The sequence below is a fragment of the Chlorocebus sabaeus genome, chromosome 16 (assembly GCF_047675955.1).
Source record: "Chlorocebus sabaeus isolate Y175 chromosome 16, mChlSab1.0.hap1, whole genome shotgun sequence".
NCBI lineage: Eukaryota > Metazoa > Chordata > Mammalia > Primates > Cercopithecidae > Chlorocebus > Chlorocebus sabaeus.
Window position 1 is genome coordinate 67,253,854 of NC_132919.1, and position 11,417 is coordinate 67,265,270.

The following is an 11,417-nucleotide window of genomic DNA, read 5'->3' on the forward strand; positions in this document are numbered from 1 at the left end:
GATGAAACCCATCTCTACTAAAAATACAAAATTAGCCGGGCGTGGTGACAGACGCCTGTAATTCCAGCTGTTTGGGAGGCTGAGGCACAAGAATCACTTAAACCCAGGAGACAGAAGTTGCAGTGAGCCAAGATCGCGCCACTGCACTCCAGCCTGGGCGACAGAGCAAGACTCCATCTAAAAAAAAAAAAAAAGAACCATTTTCCAAACCAAAAATCATCAGAACCAGCAAGAGTATACTTGCAGGGGCCATGAAATTGGGGGTGTGAAATTAAGCCTGCCCCAGAATGATCCAAGCTGTGAGGTCTGTACCCTGAGAGTGACAAGCAATTGCCCAAACCCAAATACAACCTAGGAAGACCGAAAGAACCTGTCAGCACCCCCGCCCCCGCCCCCACCCCCTTGGCCTCTCTCTCTTCCTGTCTGAAACATTCAGTTGAGGTGGCCTCCAGGGACACGCTCTCCCAGCCCTGTCTGGGCTGCATAACTGAGTCTGAGAAGCCTGTGAATGGGCTTTGAGGAGTTGGGGGCAGGGGTTGGAAGCAGAGGGAAGAAGGAGAGACCAGCCAAAAGGACAGATGGCACAGAGCCAGAGGAGCCCCTCATGCCTGCCACACTTCCCCAGACCCTGGCCTTCTGCCCACTGTCCCCCTAGCATCCCTCCTCTCACCTGGACCCAGTCTGGGGCTTTGATGTGAGCCAGCCAGGGCTGTCAGTGCCCAGGGATGCCAGGCAGTGTACCAGTGGGGGAACCCTGGGGAGGGGACCAGGGAGGAGAGGCTGCTGGAGCTGGAAGCTGCCTCAGGCACGATGACCTCTTTGCAGGGGCCTCTCTCTCCAGCTTGTATAACACAACTCCTGCCAAGGGTGGTATAGAAAGGCACAGAGCCCACAGCGGGCTGGGGAAGGCTGCTGAAAAGGCAGCTTAAGGGCTTCCTGCTGGGTGAGATGGATTAGGGGCCTGTGGGGAGGGAGACTAGCAGTGAGAAAGGCACCGGCCCAGCGCCAGAGCCCCTTGGCCAAGACCCTCTGGGAGGAGGAGGCCCTGGGTGTCTGGCAGGAGGCAGTCAGATCAGTATCCTCCACCTGGTTGAGGGTCTGGGAGGATGGGGACCCAGCCGGGGCAACACACAGGGATGGGGAACTAGACCCCAGGGCCCCCAAAATAGAGGGGGGAAGGAACGGAGGAGACATTTCTTGATGAACTAGTGGACTTCTAGCAGGAAAAGGGAGGAGGTAAAGAACTGACTTGCCCAGCAATGCTACCCGTGTCGCCCCGTTGCCTCTCAGATTGAAGGTGTCATCCCAGAGGTTTTCTGCTTGGAGGGGAGGGGACAACCCTTCCTATCCTCCAGCCAGCCCTCTACTTCTCAAGGACCCCAATGTGGAGCTGAGAGAAGGGGCCCCACACGGCCCTAAAGTTTCCACACAAGCTGATTTAGGAGAAGAGCCCAGGTGGCCACTAACACAAGCTGTGCTACTGAGAAACCCTGGGTGATCCCTTGGACGCTGACAGTCTCCGGCTGGTTTGCTCTGGCCTTAGGCTCCATTTGTTTAGTCCGTGAGATGAGATCTCCGAGGCCACACTATGGAGTGGCATGAGCATTGGCGGAGGTATCAGAGGATCTGACTTAAGCTCTTGGAATCTTGGATTTTTTCACCAAATACAGAAAAGAAGAGTCTGTTCCATTGATTAGATAGTGTATCATTAAGAGATGACATGTGGCCCAGTGCCTGGCTTGCGCCTGTAATCTCAGCATTTTGGGAGGCTGAGGCGGGCGGATGACTGAAGGTCAGGAGTTCAAGACCAGCTTGGCCAACATGGTGAAAGCCCGTCTCTACTAAAAATACAAAAATTAGCTGGGAGTGGCGGCGGGCGGTAGTCCTAGCTACTCAGGAAGCTGAGACAGGAGAATCACTTGAACCCAGGAGACGGAGTTCGAAGTGAGCCGAGATTGTGCCAGTGCACTCCAGCCTGGGCGACAAAGTGAGATTCTGTCTCAAAAAAAAAAAAAAAAAAGAAAGAAAGAAAAGAAAAGAAAATGAGAAAAGAGAAAGTGATGACACGTGCATTGTGGAAATTGCAAAGTGTGATATGGACATGAGGTATCGTTATCCCCGAAGTGCTTGTGTATGTGTATCCATCCTTTTGATGGATGTTCCAGGGGAGGGGAGGGGACACAATGAGAACCAGGGACTGCCATACGGGATGCTTTGCATCTTTCCATATCTTCACAAGGATTTTGAGAGGATGATATTGTCCCCATTTTACAGATGAGAAAACCAAGGCTCAATGGCTGATATAATTTACCCAAGTTTATAGAGAAGCTCATAAAAGGGGGCATCTGAATTAGAAAGCAAGATTCTCAGGTCTCTAACAGGTTATGCGGCCCCAGGGTCTGGAAGCATTATTCGTAGGTCTGTCTCTATGTTTAGAGCAAAGATTTCCCCAAAGGTTTCAGTCCTTCCTCTCCCTCTGGTTAGGCTGTTAGGAACTAGGCTTGGATTCATAAGATCCGTCTCTCCAGAGTACAAAGGGTTAGGGAGGGTTTGCAAAGTGGGTGAGAAAGTCTGAAATGGGCCCAGATGACGAGATAAGATATACGTGGCCACTGCGGACATTCTCTGGGGAGAAGGGTCTCGAGGGATGGGTACTTCAGCCTCAGGGCATCCCTAGATCAGAGCTGCCCTGTCTCCCATCTCAGCGGGGCCAGCCCCCTTCTTTGTGCTCGTTTTTTTCCCACAGTCCAGCAAGGGGGGTACTGGGATCCCAGGCCCACCCCCTCCTGCTGGGCAGCACCCCATCAACCCCCACATAAAAAGCTTGAGAGTAGAGAAGGAGGGGGTCATTCTCACTCTGAGAAGGCCTCGGCACCCTTCTCCCTTTCTGGGGAACAAGAAACTTGCTGATGGCTTGGGCCCCTTCCCCAGCCCCTGGCCCCAGCCCTGGCTCCCCCAGACAAAAAGCTGCTTTACATGAGAAGAGCGGGCTGGCCTGGCCTTACCCGGGCACTCAAAGAGGCGGTAGCCCCTGACAGCCGCGAGACTGCCCCTTCCCCCACTGCCCCTTCCCCCACGCCAAGGCCTCGTTTAGTTGCAATTAGCAATTCTTTGCATATCCCCCCACGGGGCTGAGAGGGACGCTCGCTCGCCCTCACCTCCCAAACCCAGCCTTCAACCTTCCGAAGCCTCCCAGCCAGTGGTCCCATCACTCTACTCCCTCCTCTCTCCTCCCTCCTCCCCAGTCTCCTCCTCGCTGCCCCACCCCCAGCTCGCAGACTAGCTCATTGGCCTCCTGAGTTCTCCAAAGAGGGAGGCACCCAGAGGGGCCAAACCTAGGGTGGTCAGGGTGGGGATGACCCCCTCCTCAATCCACACTGCCCCTTCCCTCGTCCCTTCCCACTTGCCATCCCCTCTCCAAATCAAGCATAGCTTTTGGATCACTGGTAGGGGAAAGATAGAGGGAAAAGACATTTTAAGAAAGAGACCTGGGGCTCACGCCTGTAATCCCAGCACTTTGGGAGGCCGAGGCTGGTGGATCATGAGGTCAGGAGTTCAAGACCAGCCTGACCAATATGATGAAATCCCGTCTCTACTAAAAATACAAAAATTAGCCAGGCGCGGTGGCAGGTGCCTGTAATCTCAGCTACTCGGGAGGCTGAGGCAGGAGAATTGCTTGAACCTGGGTGGCAGAGGTTGCAGTGAGCTAAGATCATGCCACTGCAACTCCAGCCTGGGCTACACAACGAGACTCTGTCTAAAAAAAAAAAAAAAAAGAGGGGGAAGATCTGGCTCCTTTTGAGAGGTGAAGCTAGTTGGACTTCCTGGGTAGAGTGGGGACTTCTTGGAGAACTTTTCTGTCTAGCTAAAGGATTGTAAATGCACCAATCAGCACTCTGTAAAAACGCACCAATCAGCACTCTGTGTCTAGCTAAAGGATTGTAAATGCACCAATCAGCACTCTGTAAAAACGCACCAGTCAGTGCTCTGTGTCTAGCTAGAGGATTGTAAATGCAGCAATCAGCAGTCTGTAAAATGGACCAATCAGCACTCTGTAAAATAGACCAATCAGTGGGATGTGGGCAGGGACAAATAAAGGAATAAAAGCTGGCCACGCCCCCACCCCACCTCCACCCCATCCCCACACCCAACCCCATCCCCACTCCCACCTCCACTCCCACTCCTAGCCAGCAGCGGCAACCCGCTTGGTTCCCTTCCATGTTGTGGAAGCTTTGTTCTTTTGCTCTTCCCAATAAATCTTGCTGCTTCTCACTCTTTGGGTCCGTGCCACCTTTAAGAGCTGTAATACTCACCGGAAGGTCCACGGCTTCATTCTTGAAGTCTGCGAGACTAAGAACCCAAGAAGCCTGTGAGACCAAGAACCCACGGGAAGGAACCATCTCCAGACACACTTTTAACAACCTGTGATGGGCTCTCAAAACTCCCATCTTAGGCCGGGCATGGTGGCTCATGCCTGTGATCCCAGCACTTTGGGAGGCCGAGGCGGGCGGATCATAAGGTCAGGAGATCGAGACCATCCTGGCTAACATGGTGAAACCTTGACTCTAATAAAAATACAAAAAAACTAGCCAGGCATGGTGGTGGGCACCTGTAGTCCCAGCTACTCGGGAGGCTGAGACAGGAGAATGGTGTGAACCTGGGAGGCGGAGCTTGTAGTGAGCTGAGATCATGCCACTGCACTCGAGCCTGGGCCACAGAGCAACACTCCGTCTCAAAAAACAAAACAAAACAAAACAAAACAAAAAAACTCACATCTTTGGAACCTGGCCTCACATCTCAGAACCAGGGAGAAAACTGCAGATTAACTCTCAAAGAAGGGGTTCATTGGAGGCCTCAGGTGTTTCTAGAGAAGGAATCACTCATGATTATTTCCTAGGGAATTTGCCTCCCTTTCCCTTCAAAAATTCCCAGCCATTGTTTGGGAAGAAAAAGTGCCATTTGTTTTTTGGTTTTTTTAATTTTTAATTTTTAAAATATTTATATTTGATCCAAAAAAAATGGAGACGAGGTCTCACTATGTTGCCCAGGCTGACCTCGAACTCCTGAGCTCAAGCAATCTGCCTGCCTTGGCCTCCCAAAGTGCTGGGATTACAGGCGTGAACCGCCGCACCCAGCCTAAAAGTGCCGTATAAACGAAAGAAGGGATGTAAGTTCCCAGTTGAAGGTGAAGGAAGAGGTGACTAGGTAAGCGAGGACTGAGGTCCTAGCTGCTGGGAGGGAGGCGCCATCTCGGGCTTCTTCCTCCAAATCTATCCCTGAGGCTTCCACTGCAAGTCTGGATTCCAGTTCCTCACCAGGGCTGGGCAAGGCTGGGCTTCTGGGCCCCTGGGCCCCTGGGCCCCTGCCTCATTCAGCTTACTGAGAAGCTTGGGGTCTCTGGACCTGTGAAGCCCTCGTGGCCACCCACCTCCCCTGGGAGGAAGGAATTGAATTGGGGTCAAGTGTTGGGAGGTCTGGGCAGGAAGCAGTTGTGAGCCAAAGGCAGGAAATGCTCCTCAGGAGCTGTCCTCCCACAGCTAACCTCCTCTGAGAAGACTGTTCACCACCCTCCCCTCCAGAGCAGTGCAGGGAAATGGGGATGGAGGGAGAAGGAGCCAGGGGCCCTGCCACTCACTGCCACCTCCTATTCCGGCTCGCCAATTATTTCCCTAGTCTGTCCAGGTGCAGACCCTCCCCAGCCTGAGGCGTCTGGAGCTCCATCCGGCTGAGAGCCCCTCTGTCTGGCCCCACGGTCAAGGCCCTCACAGTTTGCGGTCAGCAGGCCTTGTCTCCCTCCACACACCCAGGAGCACTGGGCACCCAGCCCCGCTGCTGGCTGGCGTTGCCTCCTTGACCTTTGCTGTTTTGGCCTTCGTGTTTCCTTCTGCTCTTCTCCCCAGGGCAGAATCCCACAAATCTTTAGAAATACAGCTGGAACCTGGAATCCGCTGAGACGGCTTCCCTGAAACTCTCTCCCTCAGGAGTTCCCGCCTCTGAGTTCCTACACCAAGTTGTTCTCACTTCTCAAAACACAGACCACATGTTCCCCTGCTTTAGAATTATTCAGATGATCCTGTCTGTCTTCCACTGAGCTGGGAGTTCCCAGAGCAGCTCTGCTCCACAGAAATAAGATGAAAGTCACAGATGCCATTTAAAATGTTCTCTCCAGCCTGGGCAACATAGTGAGATCTCACCTGTTAAAAACAAACAAAAACCTACATAAAAGTTAGCTGTGTACAGTGGTGCATGCTTGTAGTCCCAATGACTCAGGAGGCTGAGGCAGGAGAATAGATTGAGCCCAGGAGTTTGAGGCTACTGTGAGCTATGGAAAAATTAATTTTTTGAGACAGGGTCTCACTTTGTCACCCAGGCTGGAGTGGAGTGGTATGAACATGGTTCATTGCAGCCTCAACCTCCTGGACTCAGGCGATCCTCCCCTGCCCTCAGTCCCCACAAGTAAGTGGGATTACAGGTGTGCGCTACCACGTCCAGCTAATTTTGGTATTTTTTGTAGACACAGGGTTTCACCATGTTGCCCCAGCTGGTCTCGAACTCCTGAGTTTAAGCGATCTGCCCGCCTTGGCCTCCCAAAGTGTTGGGATTACAGGCGTGACCCATCGTGTCTGGCTAAAATTAATTTTAATAATATATCTAATTTTACCCAATAGATCCAAAATATTATCATTTCCACATGTAATCAATATAAAAGTTATTAACACTAGATTTTACATTTTTTTCAAACAGTCTTTAGAATTCAGTGTGTATTTTGTACTCACAGCACATCTCAACTTGGATTAGTCGTGTGTTCTGCAGTCACGTGGCTGGTGGGTAGTATACTGGACAGCACAATTCTAGAGAACAGGGATGGTGCCCTGGCTCTATACTTAAGATATATTAAGTCCAGATAATGTCTGGTTTAAAAAGCCCAGTTGTCTTGTTGTTAAAAGCCCAGCCAGGCACGGTGGCTCACACCTGTAATCCCAGCAATTTGGTAAAACACGGAAGATTTATACGATCTGAAGAGAAACCAGACTATACTCCCAGCACTTTGGGAGGCTGAGGCAGATGGATTACCTGAGGTCAGGAGTTCGAGACCAGCCTGGCCAACATGGCAAAACCCTGTCTCTAATAAAAATACAAAAATTAGCCATGGGTGGCTGGGTGCAGTGGCTTATGCCTGTAATCCCAGCACTTTGGGAGGCTGAGGCGGGAAGATTACCTGAGGTCAGGAGTTCGAGAACAGCCTGGCCAACACGGTGAAACCCTGTCTCTACTAAAACTACAAAACAATTAGCTAGGCGGGGTGGTGGGCAACTGTAGTCCCAGCTACTCAGGAGCCTGAGGCAGGAGAATCGCTTGAACCTGGGAGGCGGAGGTTGCAGTGAGCCGAGATTGCACCATTGCACTCCAGCCTGGGCAACAGAGTGAGGCTCTGTCTCAAAAAAAAAAAAAAAAAGCCTGGTTTTGGAATCAGACTGCTTGGGTTTGAACACTGGCTCAACCACTAACTGTGTGACCTTAGACATGTCCCATAACCACTCGGTGCCTTAACTGTCTCCTCTGTAAAGTAGGTCTAACAACTCTCATAGAATTGCTGTGAGGATTAGGTAAAGAACTTAGATCAATGCCTGGAATACAGTAGGTGCTCACTAGAGGGTGGCTGTCTTCATCTTTGCAGGATGCTAACCTTGGCCCAAAACAATCATTTATTTATTTATTTGAGACAGGGTCTCTTGCTCTATCACCCAGGCTGAAGTGCAGTGGGACGATCTCAGCTCATGGTAACCTCCACCTCCTGAGCTCAAGAGGTCCTCCCACCTCAGCCTCCTTAATAGCTGAGACTAGAGGCACACACCACCATGCCTGGCTAATTTTTAAGTTGTCTGTAGAAAAGAGGGTCTCACCATATTGCCCAGGCTGGCCTGAAACTCTTGGGCTTAAGCCATCCTCCTGCCTCCCAAAGTGCTGGGATTACAGGCCTGAGCCACCATGTGGGGCCTCTTGCCCCAAACAATCGTTTGCTGGAACATGAAATGAGAAAAATAGTCCCTTGCCCTCCTGCCGATTGAGGCAGAAGTGAGAGCTGGGTGGGGCCAGTGAGTTGTCTGGAGAAGTTGGAATAGGATGGAAGAGGCGCGGGCTGTGGGTGGCGGGAGGCTCTCTGGGGGGCGAGGTGGTGGTTTACAGCTGGGCTGCCAAGGAATTTGGAAACTAACAGCAGCATAAGGTCTGGATGGTTCATTGCTGCAGCGAAGCTTCTGGGGTTCAAAGAAGGAAGATCTAGAGGACTGGAGACTGCAGAAAACCCTTCAAGGAGCAGCGTGCGGTTTGAAAAGCTAGCAAGCAGCGGGTGATGTGGAGTTTGCTCATTGCTTGGAGAAAAGGGCTGGTTGGGACAAAGGGTCTGATTGGAGTCAGGCCGGCCGCCTCTGGCGGGTGGCCTCCCTCGCTAGCGGCAGGCCTCGCGGGAGAGGGGAAGCGTCTGAGGATTGCATTTTAGGGCCACAGCGCCCTCTGCTGGACATGGGGACCTGGGGCAGCAGCACGAGTGGGAGCAGTTGACAAAATGCGCGGGGGGAGAGGTCTGTGCCAGATACCGTCCTTCCCATTTCCAGGCACCCCTAGGAGAATCACACAATAGGAATTCCTTAACAAGTATGGGAAGTTTATAGAAAATTAGCAAGTCCTGAAGTGTAGCCGCCTATTGGTTCATCTTTATTTGCTCACAGGGTAGATGAATGTGTACTGTATTGATTTTATTTCATCTCACAATCCTTTGAAGTTATAGGGCTGTGGGTTAGAGGCAAATAATAACAGTTAATGCTTATATAGCCCTATGATGTGCCAGGTGCGATTTTATGTTATTTTACAGATGAGGAAACTGAGTCACAGAGAAATTTAAATCACCAGCATAACGTAACATAGCTGACATAGAAGAGCCAGTGTGACTGCAGTGTGTGTGCACTAAACTACCACTTCCTACTGTTTCTCTGAAATAATCAAGGCCATGATATATGGTAAGTCCTGGGTGCTCTATGAACCTAGATCTTCCTAGTTCTGTTCATGATTCTCAGACCGCTGCTAAATTTTTTTTTTTTTTTTTTTTTGAGACAGGGTCTTGCTTGGTTGCCCAGGCTGAAGTGCAGTGGCATGATCTTGGCTCACTGCAGCCTTGACCTCCCTGGCTCAAGCAATCCTCCTGCCTTAGCCACTCGAGTAGCTACAGGCGTGTGCCACCATGCCTGGCTAATTTTTGTATTTTTTGTAGAGACAGGGTTTTGCCATGCTGCCCAGGCAGGTCTCGAACTCCTGAGCTTGAGCAATCTGCATGCCTCAGCCTCCCAAAGTGCTGAGATTACAGGCATGAGTCACAGCTCCTGGCTTAAAGAATTTTTTTTTTTTTTTTTTTTTTTTTTTAAAGTCAGGGCTGGCTGGGCACAGTGGCTCATGCCTGTAATTCCAGCACTTTGGGAGGCCGAGGCGGGCGGATCACTTGAGGTGGGCATAATGGCATGCGCTTGTAATCCCAACTACTCAGGAGGCCAAGGCAGGAGAATTGCTGGAACCTGGAAGACGGAGGTTGCAGTGAGCCAAGATCGCACCACTGCACTCCAGCCTGGGTGACAGAGCAAGCCTCTGCCTCAAAAAAAAAAAAAAAAAAAAGTCAGGGCTAACATTTATTGGTTTGTCATGCATGTAGGGGAGAAAAAGCCATGTCTTTTCTTCACCCATCACAAGTTCATAGTTGACACCACTATAATAAAAGACAGATTAACAAAAGAAAAGCATAACAAATTTACTTAACCAAAGTCTTATGTGATATAGGAGGCTTCAGAAATGAAGACCAAAGACCCGGGGAAAATAGTGTGTGTTTATGCTGAGTCTGAAGAAAGAAATGGATAGTTGTGGAGAAACATGATTAGAGGAAAAGGGGTATGATCTGATGGAAATAAACTGGGAGAGAACTCAGGAAGACCTATTTTTTCAGGTTCTTTTGTGTGTGTGTGCCTCTATATGATTTTCCTTCAACCTCCTCCCCCACCATTTCCCAGGTGTGGTGCAGAACATCTGTCGCATGAGGGTCTTATGACCTAATTTTAGAGGAGATAGGTCAGAGAATTATTTTGTAGACAGTGCTCACACAGAAAGGCCAGAGAAGGTCAGAGTGACCTCTGGTGGCTGACGCTGGAGGATCACCTGGACCCAGGAGAGTGATAGCCAAGGTACCATGTTTTGGGGTACTGTGTCCTGCACCCTGTCATGCACTAGATACGTGGCAGGCACTGTGCTGAGCACACTGTTGGATTGTCTCACTTAAGCCCCAAAATGGCCCTGCGAGACGACTATTATTATTTTCCTTCTTTGACAAATGGGGAAGTGTCCAGGCATGGCTTAGCTGCGTTCTCCACCCAAGGACTCTCAAGGCTGCATTCAAGGTGTTGGCTAGACTGTGGTCTCATCTGGAACTTTGACTGGAAAATGTGCTTCCAAATTAATTCAAGTTGTTGGCAGAATTCATTTCCTCATGGGTATAGGACCAAGGGTTCCAGCTTCTTGCTGGGTGTCAATTGAAAGTGGATCCTTTCCACGTGGGCTTTCCCAAGGTATCAGTCGGGGTCCTCCAGAGAAACAGTAGGATGCAAACATACAAACACACCAATACATTTATTCCAAGGAACTAGTGTATGCAATTAATTGTAGGGGCCGGCAAGTCTGAAATCCACAGGAGACTGGCAGGCTGGAAACTCTCAGGCAGGAGCTGATGCTGGAGTCTTGCGGCAGAACTTCCTCTTCTCTTTCTCAGGGAAGCTTTAGTTTTGTGCTTTAGTCCTTTCAACTGATTGGATGAGGCCCATCTCCATTGTTGAGAATAATCTGTTTTATTTGTTTTGTTTTTTTTTTGAGACAGGGTCTTGTTCTGTTACCCAGGCTGGAATGCATTGGCGTGATCACCGCTCACTGCAACCTTGACCTCCTGGGCTTAATTGATCCTACCGCCTCAGCCTACTGAGTAGCTGGGACTACAGGCACACACCACCACATCTAGCTAACTTTTGTATTTTTGCAGAGATGAGGTTTTGTCATGTTGCCCAGGCTGGTCTTGAACTCCTGAGCTCAAGGCATCCTCCCACCTTGGCTCCCAGCTGAGATTACAAGTGTGAGCCACTGCACCCAGCCTGTTGAGAATCTTTATTCAAGGTCAACTGATTGTGGATATTAACCACATCTATAAAATACCATCACAGCAACACCTAGATTAGTGCTTGATAGAATGATTGGGACCTATAGCCTAGCCAGGTTGACGCATGAAACTAACCATCACACCCAACCTGGCTGCTTGCTTCACTAAGCCAGCAAGGAGAGTCTCTAGAGTGAGTTGGCCAGCAAGGAGTCTCATAAAACGTAATGAAATCGAG

At 50.4% G+C, this 11,417-nt stretch overlaps 1 long non-coding RNA gene across 1 annotated transcript; it reads left to right on the forward strand.

Annotated features, from left to right (window-relative positions):
- Positions 1 to 8,251: 8,251 nt before the first annotated feature.
- Positions 8,252 to 9,962, forward strand: LOC103243850 (uncharacterized). The gene is made up of 3 exons (XR_005238802.2): positions 8,252 to 8,350; positions 8,873 to 9,017; positions 9,826 to 9,962. It is a non-coding gene; the product is annotated as an uncharacterized lncRNA (long non-coding RNA).
- The last annotated feature ends 1,455 nt before the right edge of the window (positions 9,963 to 11,417 follow it).